The 20,433-nt window shown below is 43.0% G+C and overlaps 1 protein-coding gene across 1 annotated transcript in view; it reads right to left on the reverse strand.

The window, feature by feature from the left end:
- The window catches only part of LOC136836763 (thioredoxin-related transmembrane protein 2 homolog), a 117,337-nt gene that overhangs the window by 58,339 nt on the left and 38,565 nt on the right, over positions 1-20,433 (reverse strand). The gene's annotated exons all lie outside the window — the stretch shown is intronic.

Raw genomic sequence — 20,433 nt, forward strand, 5'->3', positions numbered from 1 at the left:
GCCTCTCATGTATGGAGGAGAAGTTGAGTGTGCAGTATCTTCAAGTTCTTCGCTGCCCGTTGCCGCTGATGTCTGCAGAGAAGAGGTTGAAGAAACCAAACCTGTCCACTGGATCTGCCTAACTTCACAGTACTAACGCCAAACTTAATACTCTCACTATGAATCCTGACCAACAGAGAATCATAAGTTCCTTAGACTACATTCATTACCTAAAGTTGCCCCCCCCCCACCTGGCCCTTTACTACGTAATTATAAAATCGAGTTGGCCGCCACAAAGGGACCCAACGAGTAACCCTTCTCCAAAGAAAACTGAATGTCTCTGAGGTAGAAAGTCGTGAAAACCGACACCGACTTCCAAGTGGCCACCTCTAAGATCACCGACACCGAAAAATTCCTAAGGAAGGCTGAAGATGTCGCCACTCCCCTAATACTATGCGCCCTTTGACGCGAAAAGGAACTCGAAGGCTCCGAAAGCAATGAAAAACCCTCCATTGTTTGCTGAATAACCTCTCGCAGGAAGAAACTAATTGCATTCTTAGATATAGAACGCAATGGACAATTAGGGAAAACGAATAATGTTCTTGGACGAGGCAACAGTTTTTCGGTACGAGACAAACTTTCAGAGCCCTAACTGGACATAGCAGGATTTCGGAAGTGTCACCTACTAAGAAATCTTCCAAGGACGCGACCTTGAATGCTCTGGGAAGAGGATTCGTTTCTGATTCGGATTTCGCAACAAATTCCGGCAGGTAGGAAAGAAAAATATCTTTCCCCGAAAAGGATACCGTCCTCGACACCGCCCACATTTCTCCGATTCTTTTGGCTGTAGCCAGCACAACTAAAAATAATATCTTCTTAGTTAATTGCCTTAGGGACAGTGACTCTAAGGGTTTGAATGCTAAAGATCTTAAGAAAGCTAACAGCTGCTAAATCCAACGAGGGGGCCCAAAGCAGATGAATTGGACGTTCTATTTTAAAAAACCTAAGAAGATCGTGTAAAATTCTGCTGGTCAAAAGCTCCGAGAGATGAAATCGGAACATGCTACTGAGCATCGACCTATAACCAGCAATCGTAGAATAGGATAATCTCTTTTCCTTTCTCAGAAACAGAAGGAAGTCTGCTGCCTTCACCACTGATGGACGCGAAATACTATGGCCCTGTTTCCGGCACCAACTAAGGTACATCGCCCACCTAGCCTAGTAAAGTTTTCTTGTTGAACTTTTCAGACAGAAAGACAGTTGTCGAGCCACTGCCTTAGAGAGAGTCCTGAATGATGGGCCGCTCGCTGGAGTCTCCACGCAGCTAGCTTCAGCACGTGGAGGTTCCGATGGAAGTAATGGAAATGCGGCTGTCTGAGAAGAGCTTTCCTCTCAGAGGAATACCGGGAATTCCGTCAATAAGTCCAGGAGGTCAGGAAACCATGGTCTTTGGGGCCAGAAGGGGCATATCAAAGTCGTCTGCATGTTGTCGCAGTTTGAACTTTGCCAGCACTTCCTGGATCATCCCGAACGGAGGGAATGCATGCATTAGCATGTTGTCCCAGGAGTGTAGCATTGCATCCGTCCCGCAGGACATGGGGTCCGCTACTGGGGAGAAGTAGACTGGGAGACGAAAATTCAACCTGGTGGCGAAGAGGTCTATTGTCGCTGGCCATCTCTTCAACAGGTTGCACCTCCTCCTGAACTAGAGTCCATTCTCCCTGAACTTCCTGCGAACGACTCAAGAGCGTCCACCAATACACTGAGTTTCCCTGACACGAATTGGGGAATGTGAGAAACTCTGCGGTCCTCGCACCACGGAGAACTCTCTGTGCTATGCCGTTTAATGCCTGCGATCTCGTTCGCCCCTCCTTCTTGAGACATGACACCACAGTAACGTTGTCACAAAACAGCGCTACTGTCTTGTTGCTTACCTGATCTGAAAAGCAACTTAGAGCCTCCTCTATTGCTCTTAACTCTCTGCAGTTTATGGACTCCTCCCGATCCAGATCCCTCTAAAGGCCCTGAGCCTGAGATTCCTCCAGGGTTGCACCCCAACCCCGATCTGAGGCATCTGTGTACAGATGAACGTCTGGAAGAGGGGAATCCAATGTTACGACGGTGGTCAGATGATGTTCTGACCACCACCGAAGATCCTTCAGGCAAGAATCATCCCAGACTATGAGCGCGTTCTCTTCCCAAAAGTCCCAGCGATTCCTGGGACACACCTGCAGAGAACACATCCAGAGACGAGACCCTGGAACTACAAGCGAGAGGGAGGACATTCGGCCCAGCAAGCTTTTCCACAGGCTCAAAGGTTGAGCTCTGTCCGACAGGAATACCTCCAGTTGGCTTAGAATCACCAGAACCCGCTCCTCTCTCAGGAAAAGCCCTCAAAAGACACGTCTGAATCGTCATCCTCAAATATGTCTTTACTTGTGCTGGCATTAGTGAGCTCTTGTCTAAATTGATCTGAATTCCTAACTCTTGACAAAGGCTCAGTAAGAAATCCCTTGCCTGCAGCACCTCATCTACCAACGAAGCCTGAACAAACCAATCGTTGAGATATCTCCTCATCTGGAAACCCCGACGGTGCATTATGCCTGAAACAGGAGACATTACCCTTGTGAATACCTGAGGTGCTGTGGTCAGACTGAAGCAGAGGACTTTGAACTGGAATGTTCCAGTTGGACTGGAGAAATGAAGGAACTTTCGAGATTCCTGATGAATCAGAACCTAGAGATATGCATCCTTGAGGTCCACTGAAATCGTCCAATCTTCTCACCGAACTGACCGCAGTACTGACTGTGAAGTTTCCATGTGAAACTTCGTCGAGACGACTAACCGGTTGAGACCTGAGAGATCTATAAAGGGTCTCCAAGATCCTCCCGCTTTTGGGCCAAGAAGATCCGGCTGTAAAACCCCGGAGAAGGGGGAGCAGGATCTAATGCCCTCTTCTCTAAAACAGCTAGGATTTCTGCCACCAAAACTATCCCCCTGATGGAGGATGGGGAATAACTGGGAAGATGAACCGGTGAGCCGGATAGAGGAGGATGAGAGTGAAAAGGAACTCTGTGCCCTTTCCTTACAACCTCCACTACCCAACTCTCTGCACCCCACTCCTTCCAGATGTTCCAGAAAGGAGCAAGGCAACCTCCTACAGGTGCAGGTGAAGGGAACGTCTCCTATATCCGAAAACCCTTCTTGTAAGCAGGTTTTGGAACCGAGGCAGAAGCAGAACTTTTGGGGGAAAAGCGGACCTTCTTCGGAGATCTCACCGGAGACTTGGGATGTGGACGCTTAGCTGGCGATGACATTCTGGACCCCTTAGGTGATCTGGCACTCTGAGTTGCTACTCGAATCATGGTCTGCTGCGACTCAACTGCTGATGTTGAAGAAACAAAGTTCACCATGGCAGAAACATCTTCCTCCCTAAACAGACTATTGCTGAGTGCAAAGGGAGCCCTCAACAGAACTCTCTTGGGGATATCCGGACAATGGGGAGGCAGATGATTCAAAAAGAAATCCCTCCTCTTCTTCCCAAAGAACGTCGTACAGCCTGCGGAAGTGTTCGCCCGGTAAGCCAAACCCATCGACACCGAAGTTATGAGGTTATCAAATAAGGTCGGATCCGAAGGAGTATACCCATCTTGCTTAAGGAACCCCATCAATCCGGACAACATCCACATAGAGTGGGACAAGGCCTCCGAGTGGCTGCGGAAAGTGTTCTCTAAGATACAAGCCTCTCTAGCAGTAACAGATACCAGGCAATTCGAAAACAGAACCCGTGATAGAAGAGCCTCCACCGATTCGTTGAGAGGAACCCTGACACCCACAGAAGGGTTACCCACAACCCTATAAAACCCCTTCCGAATAGGAAACAGGGTTGAATCCTGCCTAACCGACCCTATCAAAGCCGCTACTATCGTCTGCCTCCCTCAATACCTGCTCGACATTGCCAAACCAAACTAGATTCTTTGATGAATGAGCGACTACTGGTTTTGTTGCATATAGTGACTCGAACAATGCTTGATTCGGTTGTGCTCCCCTCCACCTCGGACTGAGATAAAGACATATCGATGAAGTCCACCATCCATGTACTTAGTCTCATTGGCTGAAGGAAAACTAACCTCAGTACCGGATCCTCTTCTTTCATGAACAATCCTTGTCGGACTGGTCCGACCGAGGGAGAACAGGAAATGAGACAGGCTGACCCCTAACAAACACCAACTCAACAATCGAACCACGATACACCTGGTGTGCGAGACGGACACCTGAAGAATCAGTCGCAACATACTGGAGATAAGAAACAAAAAATAGCCTGAGCAAACCCTGCACCCTCCAGCACCCCGAAGATGCAACACCTGGGCCAGCCACACTTGGATGGTCAATGCCCACTTCTGAGAGAGAAGAGGCCGCCACACTCGAACCACGCAAACCCGGATGCATCAGAGCTGCATGAGAATGGGAATCTGGAACAGAAGATCTGCTGGATAAGGAAGAAGGGGGAAAAGGTCCTTGATGACAAGAATCAAACCCAACCCTACATTGCCCACCTTAACTGGAGGAACAGAGAAACCTGCAGAAAAAGTTGAGAAAGAAGAAACCGAAGGATGGAAGAAGGAAGATGCCACACTTGGAGTAACCACCGGAGCCCCTGACTATGACGTTGGACAGGTGGAGAATGTACCAACTGCACCGGAACTCAAAGGAGTTTTGAAGGGGAACTTACGAGGCACCGAACCCAAGGTAACAGAGGAAGACAAATTACCAGCCATCCTAGCTAATGGGCGATTGAAAACTACAGGTACTGGAAGCGTTGAACACTGATGGATGCGCACCACCAACTGCCTTAGCAACTGGGATCGAAGCCTGAAGAACTGGGGGATTAGCGAAGATGGCACAGAAGACAAGTCCGCCAAAGGCAACGAAACTGGATGAGCAACCAAAGAACCTGAAGAGTTCCCCGAAGAGTGGCCTGAAAAAGAAGGTTGAGAAAGAGCAATGGAAGGAGGTTTGGAAGCAATGGGGGAAGTCACAGAAGAGGCCATTGATTTTAAGGGAAGAAAATAGACTGATTCTGTTCCCCCCCCCTGATAATCTTACGAAAGACATCATTTGCAAATTCAGGAAGGTTCTTTAAGACATGATCATATATATTAGAGAATCCAAGATTAAAACAATGTCTAACTAATGACCTGTAACCCTTAGAGAGACCCAACAAATCAGTATTATATTCTGCAATATTTAGAACCCGATCGACAGAATTACCATCACCGCAAGATGAATGAAGTTTGTCCCCTGAAGGAAAAGGCCAGAAATAAAACCACCGCTGGACCTAATGAAGATGCCGAAAACCTTAACCACACCTGAACCCGAAGAAGACTGCACCTTCAACTTCTCTTCCTGACTACTTCCTAAAGCACTATCCCTACTTGTCTGAGTCATGCCTAATTCTAAATTCACCTTTGAACTTACGCTTTTAGAGGAAAGGGGGAAATCTGCTAATAACAATGCCTGCTCCGCACCAGGGGGGGCCAGCAGATCCTACTTTCGAGGTCTGCGGTTCTCCCATGACCCCTGGCACCCGTTGGGGCTGGTTCTGGAACAGGCAGGGGAGCTGAAAGAGAACGATTAGATTCTATTTCCCTAGAACTACTATTCTGATCCTTCATTTCAGCTAATTTTGTCATGAATCTAGAAAATAAACTAGACATACTAGCTGATAATTTATCCTCTAATTTTCTGAATAATTCAGATTCTATAGCTTCCTTATCAAAAACCTGTACCTCTACTGCTGGTTCTGACCTACGCTTACTCTTGGAAGCTAAAGATTTCCTATGCTTTACATAATCTTCCGTTTGTTCTACCGACCATTCATCACATCTTAGAGTGACATTACATTGAACCTTTCTACATTCTATACAAAGAGAATGTCTGTCATGCTTGAGGGTACTCATCCTACGCTTGCAGGCTGTGCATGATCGATTAGCTGCAGCATCCCCAGCAGTAGAAAGCTCGGTCGTAACAGCTGTAGCAGAAGTGGAAGCGGCGGTGCTATCCGATGGAGGTGTATTCCTGTGTAATTTTTCCATTTCCAAGTCCAAAATTCAAGCCAAAGTCCAAGGCGGAAGAGAAGATCCAAAATCAGACGAAATAGTACAATCCAGGAGAAAGGGCAAAAATACGGTCCAAGTCATTATCAAAAAACCAAAAATATTTATATGGGGGTTGAGCTACAGACCAAAAAAGTTCGCCTAATGCAGGAAACATCAAAAACGAACAAAAAGCAATTGGGGATCTTGGCCTCACTCAGCTGGGACTTGCAGCAGCGTTCCCAACGGTACTACTCATTTGACAAGATTTTCCTGTAAGCATTGATAACGCTGACAGTTAATTACCCACTTAGTGGGAAAAGCAATTATGGGGATGTAGTTCGGGCTGGTCAGTGACCAGGGCTAATTCAGTTGTTCAGGGAGTGTATTGCAGTATCGGCGATTTTTGGGGGCTTTTTTCAGTGATTTTCAGGGCTTATCGGCGCCAAAAATTGTCCATTTTCAGGTATTAGTGCCAATACCCAATTATTGGTGCTGATAAGCGGAAATCGACGATTTTCTGCACTGAAAACATCCATAAAACTGGATGGCTGATAACCAGGGACTGGCTGTACAGGTAATTGTAATTCACTGTACAGGCAGTCCCCGGTTATTGGCAGCATCGGTTATCGGCGATCCGGTTTTACGGCGCTTGTCTAGCGACGACGATAACCAGATTTTCGACACCCATTCCTGGTTATCATCGCTGATAACCAGTTCTCGGCACTGATCGCCAGTTATCGGCGCTGATAACCAGGAATCAGTGCTATTATCGGCGATTTTCGGTTATCGTCACGCTGTCGGGAATGGAACCCCGGCAATAACCGGGGACCACCTGTATAACAGTTTATTAAAAATACAAGAAGCATTTTGGAAGAAATCATTATTTATAATTACCCTTATTTGAGATGAATCTTACCTACTATTAAAGTTAGCATTCATCTTTGCAATCACAATTTCAAAATAAACAAGAGTATAACACTTGGCTAACCCAGGTGGACTGTTTGTAACACTTCTTTCCCACCAGGTGGCGTTGGAATGTTTACGTTCTTGTCCGAACTCGTCATGTCCTTGTGCATACAGTGTGAATCAGCAATAATAATTCTGACTACTTCTGGCTGTTTTTCTCTTGTATAATATTGAACTTGTTTTCTGTTTTACACTACTTAACCTACAACAAGCTGAGATAAAAGCGCTGGGTTCTGTTCATATGAATTTTGTGTAAACCAAATGTATTCAGTTAGGCTAGATGGTCACGCGGGTGTTTCAAGTAGGGGTAATGAGTGTGATTTTATTTTTTCTTCTTAGTGTGAGACTGTAAGTGGTCCGCTGAGAATGAATAATTTTGTGAGGTATTAAAAGATGCAAGAGGCCAACTCTGGCACATTCACCTCAGAATTTATTCAGTTGAGTTCAACGCTTGCATCAGCCAGCTTACACTTGATCCTCATCTGGGAGGAGTGATAGTGATGTGCGTGACCAGGTCGAGTTATCTACAAATTACAGACTTCGTATACCAGTTACTTCAGTAGTTTCTGAACTGCGCATCATTACTCCTATAATGCCTTGTATTCATCACCTCTTGACAACTGTTCCTATTTGTGATAATGTCTCTTCCTCTTTACTTCTAGTTTTGTGCAGACGGCTGTCTGTCTAAGCAGAGTCTTCTCTCAAGTTTGAAGCTTTCATCTCTTTTGCATTTCTTGTGGATGTGCAAGGCAGTGATGTCACGCGAGGACCCTCTACCTTCTAACATCCAGCCTTCTCCCTCTCAGCCATCTGATGCTTACCACTGACGTCTCATCCATGGATTTACCATTTCTACCATCTCGGTTCTTCCTGTAGACTTGATGGATTTTAACCCTGATTCCAACGATTCTCCTTCAGTTTTTTATACAATCTTGATCTCAGCTCTTAAGATGAGTAAGAAGTTAAAGCTATCTGATTTTGCTAAAGCATGTTTCTATGCAATCTTGAACATGTATCCAATAAGGATGCACCAATCTTTGAATTTTAGGGAATTATCAATACTGAATTATGGACAGTTTTGGAAGTTTGATGCTTGAATAAACATGCAAGCAGTTCCCGGTTTACGACGGGTCCAGCCTACGACATTCCGAGGTTACAACGCTTTTCAAATATATTCATCAAAAATTATTTCCCGGTTTACGATGAATGCTCCAGGATTACAACGTGTCGTATGCCGATCCAAAGGAAGCAATATGGCTCCAAAACAGCAGAATATTCAAAATTTGGAGGCTTTTTTGATGAAAAACTCAATAAAAATGCAGTTTACATCATTTCCAATACACCCAAAGCCAGAAGACAGTTGAGAGAGGTGGCAAAGAGCACAGCCTTGGTTCCCTGTCTGCAGAAAAGACCAACAGACACAGGGCAGCCCAGAAGGTGGGCTACAGATAGATACCAAGGCTCCAACACCTTCCTTTCACTGAAGAAACTGAAAAAGGTCAATCACTATGGAGGGGAGGGGACCACAATCATCACCCTAACTTATATGGTCAAATTTCTAACCAATAATAGAAGAACATTTCTCAATTACCTATTATTTTTCTCCTGAACAACATAGAGAGCAAAAGAAGGTGGAGCAGGAGTGAGGCAGGAAATTAACCTACCCGGCAATGGATGAGGACGAGGAGAAGCAACACAAGAAGAAAAAGGGAAAGACTAAGGAGGCTTATTTGCCCTAATAAATTGCCTATAATACTTTACAAAATAATTCATCTTCTCATCAGATCAGACCACTCACTGACCACTCATTTTCTTCACAAGAAGAAGAAAACTACACGTTCCTCTACAGCTAGGCTAACACACGTGGCACACAACCGAACCATTTGGTTCACACAAACGTTTTCCTATACAGCCTAATGCTTTCATCTCTGCTTGCTGTAGATGACATAATGCAAAACCAAAAAACAAGCACAATACTGTTCAAGAGAAAATCAGCCAGAAACAATCAAAATTATTACTAACGCTGCTTCAAACCATCTGCACATGAACACAGCATGGAGAACTCTAACAAGAACATAAACATTCCAATGCCACCTATTGGGAAAGAGGTGATTACAAACACAGTCCTAGCAGATTAGCCAAGTGTTATTTTTATTTATTTTGAATGCTGATCGCACCTAAATGGCACAAAGATATAGGCTAACTTAAAAGTAGGGAGGCTGGGAGGGCAAATTATATAATGGAGAGGTAAATATTTAAAAAATAAATCTTAAATTAAGTACAGTATTTATATTTTTAAATGAACCTTACCTCTCCATTATATAGCTAATTCCCACGTTTGAAAAGGAGGTAGGCAAAGTGGAAATCAGCCAACCCTTTAAAGGCTACTTGGTAACAAAAATTTTTTTACAAAAGTGTTTTTTTACCCAGGGAATTCAATCCATTGGCTATTACTGCCGCCTTCAGAGCAGTGTCATCCAGATACAATATCCTCATCATGAAGATACCTATGGTCTCTTTGAAGGGCGTCCCCTTTAGTAGGAGGGGGTATGGTTACCATGCCAAAACCCTACAGAGCTGATGGATGACTAACAAATACATATGTACAAAAACATATACTTCTACTACTCAACATTGAGTACCTCCAAGCTTCCCAAAAACCATAACCAGGTTTAAAAAGTAGTAGGTCAAAAACGGCTACCGATCGATTCAGGACATACTGTTCCCTGCACACAGCACAGGAGTTAACGCTCTGCAATAATCATATTTAATCTCCTCACCATGAAGATAAACCAAAGCAAATACAAGATTACCATGCCACTGAGTGATTTCAATATCTTATCCAAGGATATGTTCTTTCCAAATTTAAAAGTTGTAGCCACTGCTCACATGTCACCCCATTAAGGATAGAAATTAGAATGAAAATCCTTAACCAAAGACCTAATGAAAACGACATTACATTTCTACTCTTTGGAAGCTCTGGTTTCCAAATCAATATACACAGAACCTTTACAACTGGCTTAATCCTTTTAGTGGAATTCCAACAATCCTTACAGGCAATACTGGACCCCAAGGGGTCAAATTCCTCAAGCCCTAGTGACTCCAGGCTAGGTAAAGCTACTCTTGTAGGTATGGGCCTAGCCCAAAACCATACTTAGCCTAAAATAAGGCAAAAATAATAATCTTGTTTTTAGCAAAGCCTACCTTATCTGACTAAGTTTGTGGCTCTCTCTCTTTAGGTGTGACTAAGGCTAGTGGCTCTCTCTCTTTAGGTGTGACTATGGCTACTAAGAAGCTTCCATGGAGACTTCTTTACAAGGAGCTTGTTCCAAATGGCTCAAAGGAGACAACTTAATGAACTGAAGAACCTCATACAGATTCCAAGGTAAAGTACATAGCAGAGACTTAGGAAACTCTGCCTTAACACCTTGAAGGACATCTACATGTCTTTGTCCTCAGACAAGCCTATAACCAAAGCCAACATGGCCTTTTAGCCTTAAAGGCTGCTACTGAGAAGTTTCCTCATGCCTGAGAAACAACAGAAACCTAACCACATTGTTTATAGAGGCATCAGTTTTGAAAAAACCCTTAATGTGGGACCATGACCTACACCCTGACCGCTGGTGTTGGCAGAATCGATTAATAGTTTCTCTCTCAGCACTGATAGGGCATTACTGCGAGATCGCGCCTTGAGCTCACCAGAAGCATGGGCAATACCACGTAGTCATCTGTAGCTTATGGGATTGTGATGAAACCTTTCATCTCTTGGCTGCTTGCATCCACCACTGAAAGAAACTGGAAATCCAGCCTTCCCTGATCACCTGGGGTAATCAATGCCAAGAGAAAACTTACAAAAGTTGCCCTAATACACTGATGACTTCCTGAAGCATATGCTGGATGTTGAGCCCCTTCCATTGCTATTACTTATCTCAGCAGCTAAGTTAATCAGCTAAAACTTTCATAATGAATAATTACCTCCAGTAAGGTAATAACACAGGATGAAGTTACATGTGTCAATTTGACCAAATAAGGAAAAATGGCACAGTATTTAGACATAGCAGGTTCACTCCTCCTTATACATAAAATGATTAATATCATCTCTAATAGGCTTAATCTATTTGAGTACACTCTACTCGCCCTTAAATGGCATAAATTGTCAAATTCATTACCTTTAAATAAGGGCCAATCTACATTTAATAACCCTGAGAAGGGAAATGCCTCAAAACAGATATTTTTGCTCTCAACCTTGGTCAAGAACAAAAGACCAGTATCTTTAATGTACAAGCCCACATCCCGCAACACTTGGAATTCTCTTACCATTTCACAGGTCCTAGGGCTACCAAGAGAGGGTTTAATTGCTTCAAGAGACTTTTCTTAAAGGCACCTTAATCACACCTGACCTAAAGACCTCCTGGGTTCCAGGTTGTAAGCAATGTCTAGTTGAGCATTACCTAAAATGTAAGAAAACAAAGATATAAAATCTGTAATAGCTGGAACTGACAGCATTTAGAGTAACTCTGAAACTAAGAACTTAATGAAGTTGCCAATGGAGGCGCATGCTCAGGAAATACCTCCAGCCCAACTCCAGAAAAGAGAAACTAATCACTGTCACTGAAAATGTTAGTAGTTGAACCTCTTGCAAACTTAAGGATAGATTCTCAAGTCCACACCAGAAAGATCTCACTCTAGCATAAAATGGTTATGGTATCAACATGAACATCAGAATCATGTGGAAACTTAGAAAACTTCAGCAAGTGGAAGTTTTAGAACAATTTTCTAAAAGAATGAGTTCTAGGGAGATATATTACAGAGGCAGAGGCAATAGAACCCAAAATCAATCTTCCTACAACCATCAAGGAACTACTAGGAACACCCTATATTCCTTGGATCCTCTAAACTGATAAGTATCTCTCTTCCAATCATAAAATGAGAGATGTAAGAGTTCATAACCAACAACCTTCCCTGCTTCTACACAAAGACGGGTCTTTCCTATTCAGATTCAAAGAAATAAAAACAATAATGATATCAATATCTAGTTGGATAAAAAATACTTAATAATTCCATACATACAGTATGATATATACAGGCAGTCATCAGTTATTGGAAGGCTAGGTTATCAGTGATCCGGTTTTTCGGGGCTTGTCTAGAGACGAAAAACAGCAATTTTTGGCGCCGATTTCCACTTATCGGTGCCGATAATCATGTATTGGCGCCGATACGTACCTAACAGAGGCGCTGATAACTGAAAATTAGTGATTTTGGTGATTTTCGGTACTTATTGGCACCGATAAGTGCCAAAAATCGTAAAAAAAAAAGGCCGAAAATTACAGATTTTCGGTTATCAGTGATTTTCACTTTTCATCACGCCGTAGGAACAGAACCCCCGCCAATAACCAGGGACTGCCTGTGCATGTATAATGCATACAGACACTACCCTACTTACAAACTTGTTACATTCCAGACGGCCGTTCGTATCTTGAATTATTCGTAAGTTGGTTTTTAATAAGTACTGCTTAATTTTTGTTGGTGTTTACATTCTCAAGTTAACTCAGGAGTCACAGATTATAAAGTAAACCCCCCTTATTCACAGTCTCACGATTCGTGGACTCACCTATTCGTGGATTTTTCTATGGAAAATATATACACATTATTCGCAGAAAATTTGCCCATTCGCGGTATTTTTCACTGAGAAATATTCACTAATTACTGTATTTTCATATTTTCATGATTAACTGCACTTTTTGTGATAAATCTATTAAAATACTCAGGTATAAGCATTTTTAGAGGGTTTTTTTATGTTTGAACTGTCAAAATAGGCAGTTCTAAGTATTTTTAAAAGGGTTTTAAGTATTCGTGGATTTTAGCTATTTGCGGGGGGGGGGGTTACGCATCCCCTGCGAATACGGGGGTTACTGTACTATTTTCACTGCTTTTTTAAATCATGCAGTATTATAATGAATTGCTTTGGATGCTACAAAGGAAAATGAAGAAAATAAATTGGCAATTTTCGGTGCTTATCGGCGCCGATAAGTGCCGAAAATCAAAAAAAAAAAAAGCCAAAAATTGCCTATTTTCAGTTATCAGCGATTTTCGCTTATCATCATGCCGTCGGAACGGAACCCCCACCGATAACCAGGGACTGCCTATACATATATAATGTATAAAGAGACTACCCTACTTACAAACTAGTTACATTCCAGAAGGCCGTTCGTATCTTGAATTATTCGTAAGTTGGTTTTTAATAAGTACCGCTTAATTTTTGTTAATGTTTACATTCCTAAGTTAACTTGGGAATCATAGATTATACTATTTTCACTGCTTTTTTAAATCATGCAGTATTATAAGGAATTACTTGGGATGCTACAAAGGTAAAATGAAAATAAAATTTAGATTCCAGCAGCATTCAAAATTTAGTATTTTTTCCAAGCTCTGAAAGTTATGAACTTGGAGAGAATTTCGCAGGAGCAGCATCTGACATTGGAAATTCATAAAGTAAATGATGCACAACACCATCTATTGACAAAAATACATATTATACAGTATATATAGAAAATGGAAATTCATCATAGATCAAGTTAAATCAGGAGGATGGAAATAAGTAGGAATATTTTGCAAGTATGAACGAGTATACATTTAGCTACCAGAATATACTAAATAAGGAGGCATATTCATTACTTGAAAATGGTTTTTCTATTTGATAGAGATAACTTTTAAACCTCCAAACACTAACTGTGCTAATGTTTATAATTCATATAGTACCAATACCACATTGTAGAAAACAGTCTGCATAGCAAAGAGAGCAGAAATCTGATAAACAAAGGCAATGGAAATATCCAGAAAGAGCTTACTGAAAAGAATCAGTACTAGTATTGGTACTGGCATCAGCTTTTCAATGAGTATTAGTATCAGTATCGGCAAAAATTTTGGTATCGGAGCATCCCTAGTTTGGAGAGACTTAGGAGTAGAAAATTGGGTGGTAAAGGTACTGAAGGAAGGCTATGTAATTCCTTTTCTGTCTCCTCCCCCTCTGACATCATCTCCAATTGCTTTTCCATCACATCTTCATCAGCGGGAAAAGCTTCTTATACTTCAGAAAGAGATGATATCGTTGCTAGAGAAGAAGGTGATAGCACAGGTAACAGTACTCTCGCTGGGGTTTTACAACCGACTTTTTCTGGTGCCAAAGGCATCCAGAGGGTGGTGCCCAGTGCTAGATGTGTTCAAACTCAACACATTCACTCATTTATCCCCCTTTCTCCAAGGAATCATCCAGCACAGTGCTAGTGGCAATTCAGAAGAATGACTGGATGTTATCGGTGGACATGCAGGATGCTCTTGTTCACATTCCAATAAATCCTCTGTCACAAATTCCTGCAATTTGTGTTTGCAGGGAAGGTACTTCAATTCAGGGCACTTTGCTTCAGCCTGTGTACAACACCTCAGGTATTCACAAGGACTTTAGTGCCTGTAGGGGGATGGCATCACCTGTTAGGAGTGAGAATTTTGCTCTATTTAGACGTCAGGCTAACGTTGGCTAACTCTTTTGATGGAATTCTAAGGGCTGAGGATCTGTTACTTTGCCTGGCTCAATCGTTGGGGATCAAGATCAGTTTTCGGAAGTCTGCCCTAATTCCGAGTCAATCCAGTCTCTATCTAGGGATGAGGATAGACTCTCAGTTTTCAGGCTTTTCCATTAGAAAAACTAATAAGACAATTTCTTATCGCTTCTATGAGAATTTCAGCCTTTAATGAAGCTTCCAGGAAGATAATGGCTGTCTCTGTTGGGACACAAGGCATCTCTGGAAAAAGTTGTCAGGTTAGCAAGGCTCAGGATGTGGTCAATTCAACTCTGAGAGAAACTTGGGACAGGAAGTCTGCCAGACTCCCATTTAGTCTCGGTCCTAGAAAGTCTTCGGGAGACATTAGTATGGTGGAAGGATCATCAGAGACTGGGGACAGACAGGGTCGCCCCTAAGAGTAAAGGACCCAGACCTCACCTTGTTTTCAGACGCTTCAATGACATTCTGGGGAGCATGCCTGGGAGGTCATCAGATGTCCAGGATATGGTCACCACAAGAGAAGGAGCTGCACACAAACAATCTCAAACTGTTGGCTGTAAGAAAGTCTCTTCTTCAGTATGAACACCTAGCCAGAGGAAAGGTCATAGCAATATTTTCAGACAATACCATCTCTTTGGCATAGTACATCAGAAACCAGGGTGGCATGAACTCGAAGTCACTGTTTCTGAAAGTGGAGAATTTGTTTCTTTGGGTCAAGCCAGGAACATAAGTTTTGGTTTCACACTTCACTCCAGGGAAAGACAGTGTTTTGGTGGATCAACTGAGCATGAAAGGACAAGTCTTACCCATAGAATGGTTGTCACATCCATAATTCTGCCAGTCGCTGTGGAGTCTGGGGGGAGCACCAAATGTGGCCTTATTCAAGACGTCGATGGACAAGAAACTACTAGTGTATTGTTCTCCATGCCAGTACACTCAGTCTTTGGCGGTAGACGCACTTCTTCAAGATTAGCCCAACCTAAATGCTTACGCTTTCCCCCCCTTTGCAAAGTGCTGAACAAGTTTCGGGAATCAAACCATTGCAGAATGACTCTAGTAGCATCTTGGTGGCCTCAGAGAGAATGGTTTCTGGATCTTCAAGCTCTTTTGGTGGATCTCCAACATATTCATCTGTTAAGGAAGGATCTACTCAGACAACCGAGTTCCATGCGGTTCCGCCAAAGCCTCCGCATGCTACACTTAACCACTTGGAGACTCTCGACCTCTCCTCCGAGTGAGGGGGTTTTCTGAGGTATTTTGGAAATCTATCCTTAAATCAAGATGAGCAACAACCTTGTCCTTGTATCCAAAACAGTGGTTTGTGTACTGCTCCTGGAGTTGTTCTAGAGGGATTTTCAGCACCTATACCTCTATAGACATCATCATCAAGCTCTTTTGATTTCTTAGATATACAGTAGTAAGAATCTTTCTGTAGCTGCTACTCAAGGGTAGAGATCCATGCTTTCCTCAGTTCTATGTCACGTGTAATTGAATATTTCTAACGATCCAGACCTTAAGGTGGTGTTGAGATCATTTGATATTGAAGTCCTCAGAGTTCAACATTAATCTCTTTCATGGAACTTAGATGTAGTTTTAAAATTTTTATCTGCAGATCTGTTTGAGCCTTTGGAATCTGCTTCTTTGAAGTTTCTGACCACGAAGACACTTTTTAGGTAGCGCCAGCATCAGCGAAAAGAGTGAGTTACAGGCATTCTCCAATAAGGGTCCTCATCTTGGCAAGGACCCCAAGAGAGAATGAGCAGACTGCATCTCCTTGTGCACCCCCAACTCTCTTGTCATTAGGCCTGAAGCTCGCTGATACATTTTGCTGTGGCCAAAGCAACGGGGAGAGTCTTCCTAGTAAGATCTCTTAGAGAGACAGAATGGAGAGGTTCAAAAGCGGGACCTGCAAGCCACTAAACCTATATCGAGATTCCAAGAGACGTCCAAGAGACTTGAGGTGAATCAAGAAAGTGAAAAGGTTACTGAAGAAGTTGGAAGTAAAAATATAACATTGGATTTCCTGATTCATTGACAGGAAGGCTTTTAAGTTTTTTCTGTGTTCGCTAAAGATTTGGTTTAGGAATTAGGTATAGGTTCTTTTGGGGGTTGTGGCAGTATTAAGTTAGGCTATGTTAGGCAGAGAAGGATAAGTTTACCAGATTAAGGTTTTTTTATGACCACTGTAGTATTAAGGTAATAAATTAGGTTAAGGAAAGTCGAGTTTCATTTAATAACCTCCAAATCTGTTCCCATCATATTGCCCCAATTGTGTACAAAAAAAAAAGCCCCTACATAATATTTTGGCAGCCAACGTGGGGCCTCTGATAGTACAGTAAGAGTGGGGTACATAATTGGAGATGGCAGAGGGAGCAGGTTTGGAAGGTGTTGGGTCAGGTAAAGGGGAGCAAGGTTGGAATGAGAGGTTGGATGGGCTGAAGTGCATGATGGTCAGCATGCAGGATAAGTTAGGGGAAGCCCAGTTAAGAGAAAGTAAATTGGTTGCAAGAATGGAGATGATGGACGAGAAAGACGAGGTAAGGGAATGTAAATTGGTTGCAAGAATGGAGGTGATGGATGAGAAAGCCGAGGTAAGGGAAAGTAAATTGGTTGCAAGAATGGAGGTGATGGATGATAAAGCCGAGGTAAGGGAAAGTAAATTGGTTGCAAGAATGGAGGCTGCAATGGCTAAGAGTGGGCCCGACGTTGGGAAGGGAAGTGAGAAAAATGAGGTAAAATTTCCTAAGAAAGAAAAGGAGCTGTCAAGTAAGAGTAAGGGAGTACCTGCCATGGTGAATGAAAGTGATGAGGAAGAGAAAAGTAAGAAAAGAAAGGGAAAGAAGAGGAAAACATGAAAGGGGAGAGGTGTGAGGAAAGAGGAGCTGAGTTCCCAGCTTTGGAGGGGTAGCTCAGAATTGGAAGTCCGTAGTAGTAGTGAGACAGAGGTGAAAGAGGCCAAAACAATGTTCCTGAGGGAGGTTCCCTTGACTGAGAAATTTTGCATCAGGAAAGGGAGAGACATAAGTGAGTTTTTTGGTGAGTATGAGAAGTATTTTGGGCAGATGTATGGGGAGAATGAGAGTTCTTGGATGGGCAGGTAAAGATGTGCTATAGAAATAAGAAATATGTGTGAGGGTGAGCCAGGGTATGAGTCTGTGAAGGCTAGAGTAATTAAGCAGGTGAAGAGAATGAAGGGAAGTGTTATATACAAGAAGGATGATAGGTCTGAGGAGGCGAAGATGAAAACCAGAGAGGAAGTGGGTTTGTATGCCCATAGGTTAGAAGCTTTGGCCAGGAGGAAGTATGGAGAGGAAGGAATTAAGGAAAACAAACAACTCATGCGGAAGTTCTTGGCCACCATCCCCGAGAAGATTAGGGTAATTTTGAATGAGAAGCAAAAAGATCAGAAGCAGTGGTCGGGGAAGAGCTTAAATTGGGAGGATAATTTAGAGATCCTAGAAGACCTGAAAGTAAACGATGATGAACCAAAAAAGATGTAGGTTTGGTCTGAATGGAAGGACGTATAAGGACGCTTTGGTGAGTGAGGAGATAGGAGAGATGTGAGCTTTGTTGGAGGAGTGTAGGAGAGACTGGATGGAAAGAGGAAGGAGAGACCGGGTGGAAAGAGGAAGGAGAGACCGGATGGAAAGAGGGAGAAAGAATATGCAATTGAATATGGGGAATAATGGGAAAAGGAACTGGAGCAGAAACCAAGAGAGGCTCAGGAGTGGAAGTGTAAGTAGAGTGAATGGGGATTTGAGGGGAAGTCAGATGGGAAAGAGTAGTAGTGATAAGGAGTGTGACAGGTGTAGAAGGACTGGGCATGTGAAAGCAGATTGCAGATGGGCCAATGGCGAGTGTTTCGGCTGTGGAAACAGAGGGCATATGTTGGTGGACTGCCCACAACCGAAAGAGTTGAAGTGTTTTGGCTGCGGAAAGGTGAGGCATCGAGTGAGAGACTGCCAGAATGGAAGGAAAGTAGGAGGTAGTGGAAGACATTGTGGAAACTGTGGAATGAGTGTGCATTCTGCCAGGACATGTAAGAACCCTCTGAGTAAGTGTAAAGGATGTGGAATGAAGGATCACATGAAGGAAGTCTGCCATACTAAACCCCAACCCCAGGGAAACTAAGTGTGAAGGAGGTTTACTGTGGAGAGCCCTCTGGTATGGAAGGGATAGATATATAGCATGTGAGAGAAGGGTTTGTAAGTGGGAAAGTCTGTTTTGGGGAACGAGTAGATCTTTGTCTGTGTGTTAGAGTAAAATGTGGTGGAGTGTTACTTAAAGCACTGACTGATACTGGTTGTGGCAGAAATGTGGTTTCCAGAAAGGCGTATGAGAAAATAAAAGAAAATGTAGCACAGAGGGAGGAAAGTGCTGGATATGTAACAGGGATTGGAGGATTGGAAGTAAAGGTGTGCACAAGGTTTGTCGAGTTGGTTATGGTTGCAAGAATAAGGCTGGAGGAGGAGGACGCTTTTATGTTGTGGACAGAGTGAATGAGAGGTATGATATGTTGCTGAGGTACACATTTTTGAAGAAAAACAGGGAATTATGGATGTAAAGGACCCTAAGGTGTGTGGAGATGTGAAAGAGAAAAGATGGGGAGGCATGCATCTGGGTAATAGATTGGGAAGCTTAAGAAGTGTGATCAATTTGAGTAATGATAAACATGTTACGGAATATGATGTGGTGGCCGAAGGGGAAAAGTCAGAAGAGTGGAGTACAGAAAAGCTTAGGGAAAAGGTGAGATTGAATGAGAAGTTGAGCGAAAGAGAAAGAGCAAGTGTATGAGCTGTTGTGGGAAAAAAGGGTGTGTTGAGTCAAGGTGATGAGAACTTTCGGACAGCCAGATTGCCAGAGTTACGTATTTGGCTGACAGACGACACAGATTTATCAGAGACCCAGACATTTCCTGGCTCCGGTAATGCGAGAGATCAAAGAGCAGTGTGAGGAACTAGAAAGGATAGGAGTAACTGAACCCAGTAAGAGTGCTTGGAATAGTCCAGTTGTGCAGGTAAGAAAGCCTAATGGGAGACTGCGCATGTGTATTGACTATCAGAGAGTAAATGAACTGACAATGAAAGAAAGATTCCCTATGTGTGTGGTGTCTGACTGTACAATACGCATGGGATGAAAGTGTTTAGCAAGATGGATCTGGTAAAGGGGTATTATCAGATGCAGTGGCAGAGGATTGTAGGCCGATAAATGCTTTCTCAACTACAAAAAAACAGTATCAGTTCTACAATCTCAGTTTTGGATTGGCTAATGACCCAGCTGCATTTCAGAGAGCAATGAATGCGGTGCTGAGCAGTTTTCCCCATGAAAATGTGTTAATGTTTCTTGACAACATTTTGGTGATGAGTAAGACTGTAGAAGAGCACAAGAGATTGGTGCGAACAGTGCTGAAGAAGTTAGAGGAAGTGGGGGTGAAAGTCAAGGTTATTAAGTGTGATTGGTTCATGGAAGAGGTGGAGTTTTTGGCCCATACGGTGAACGGGTCCTGGTACGAAAGGCGGAAAAGTTTGTGAAGAAAGTGAGAAATTTCCCTTGACCCAGGACTGTGCGAGAGTTGCGTGGATTTTTGGGACTGATCAAGTTTGGAAAGAAGTTTGTGGAAGACTGTTCGGAGATTGCAAAGCCTTTGTCAGAATGGACAGGCTGTAAGAAGAGCACAGTTGTAAGGTAGGATGAAAGGATGGTGAAAGCATTTGAGAAATTGAAAGAGGAAATGGTGAAGGATATGAAGTTGGATTACCCAAACTACAGTATAGTACAGATGCCAGTAGGTTAGAAGTGTATACAGATGCAAGTGGAGTGTCAATGGGTGG

The sequence above is a fragment of the Macrobrachium rosenbergii genome, chromosome 56 (assembly GCF_040412425.1).
Source record: "Macrobrachium rosenbergii isolate ZJJX-2024 chromosome 56, ASM4041242v1, whole genome shotgun sequence".
In the NCBI taxonomy this organism is placed as follows: domain Eukaryota; kingdom Metazoa; phylum Arthropoda; class Malacostraca; order Decapoda; family Palaemonidae; genus Macrobrachium; species Macrobrachium rosenbergii.